Genomic DNA, 1,380 nt, shown 5'->3' on the forward strand with positions numbered 1-1,380 from the left:
ACAAGTTGTGAGAACTGGGCCTATTCAGCCTCAAGAGGCGATGACTGAGGGGGACCTTATCAGTGTCTGCCAGTATCTGAAGGGACAGTGTCAGAGGATGGAGCCAGGCTCCTATTGGTGCCAAGCAACACGACATGAGGTAATAGGCAGAGACTGATGCACAGGAAGTTCCATCTAAGTATGAAGGACTTCTTTACAGTGAGGGTGAGCAAGCACTGAACAGATTGCCCAGAGAGGTTGTGGAGTCTCCCTCACTGGAGATATTCAGGAACCATCTGGACAAAATTCTGTGCAATGTACTCTTGGATGGCTCTGCTTGAGCAGCACAGATGACCCCCTGTGGTCCTTTCCATCCTGGCCCACCCTGTGACTCTGTGAATTAGAAAAATCATTGGCCATACTTGTTGATAATCACAGGCCAACTAGCTGAAACTCGTTGAAGGAGCTCTTCACTCAACCCTGTTCTAGTCTTTCAAACCACATTTGTAAAAAGTCAAGTCACTTTTATTTTGGGATTGGGTGCAACTGGTTAAAATTGTATCTATTAGTGATTCATATTTAACCCATAATCTCATTTGACTTTTTCCTGCTTTGATAAAAAACAGTTTCAATCTTACTGTGAGTCTGGGTTTTCTTCTTGGTTTTTTTTGTTGGTTTTTTTTTTTTTTTACAGTATAATTATATGTAATGCAGGGTATCTCTGTTTTTCTTTTCTTTTTGTTCAATAAGTTTATCTCTAAATATTTTTTCTTCATTATTAAATACTGATTGACTTACAAAATCTATATTTTCATTATTTGTTTTAAATGGTTAGATATAAGCTAAAAGCTGGTGCATCATTTTCTTCTGAGTTTCTGGAAAAAAATTTGCTCTTTTCCACCTCTATCAAATTGCCATAATTACATGTTTTTTTCTTAGGGAGAAATGGAGGATGTTTTGGTATAGTTTTATAATACATCTCAACGTATGAGATTTTTCCAACAAGACCGAGAATAAAAATACTGAATCAAAATCAAAAGTCTTTGAGTACCTTTGTTGTGGGAGATTGGACAGGGTCCAGCACAAGTAGAGTCTGAAAAACTTCCAGCCCGCTAATTAAGTACAGACTCATGGTAAAGGACTTAAAAATATGTGTTGTCCTTCCATAATCTAGAAATAATTTTTCGTGAAGATGTATGCATTAAGTTTAGAACAATCTTTTTGATGCCATTGATTCTCCAATATTGTCTTCAATCTTCATTAGACTTTTGCCATTTTTACTTCAAAATAATACATACTTAGAACTTTGCCTATTTTCACTGAATTAGATATGTGCAAAAAGGAGCAGTCTTTAATTGTTACAAAATCATATGATTATGAAAACCAGAAGCTTTTCTTTCA

This window comes from Cyanistes caeruleus, chromosome 1 (genome assembly GCF_971803275.1).
Source record: "Cyanistes caeruleus chromosome 1, bCyaCae1.hap1.1, whole genome shotgun sequence".
Classification (NCBI taxonomy): Eukaryota; Metazoa; Chordata; class Aves; order Passeriformes; family Paridae; genus Cyanistes; species Cyanistes caeruleus.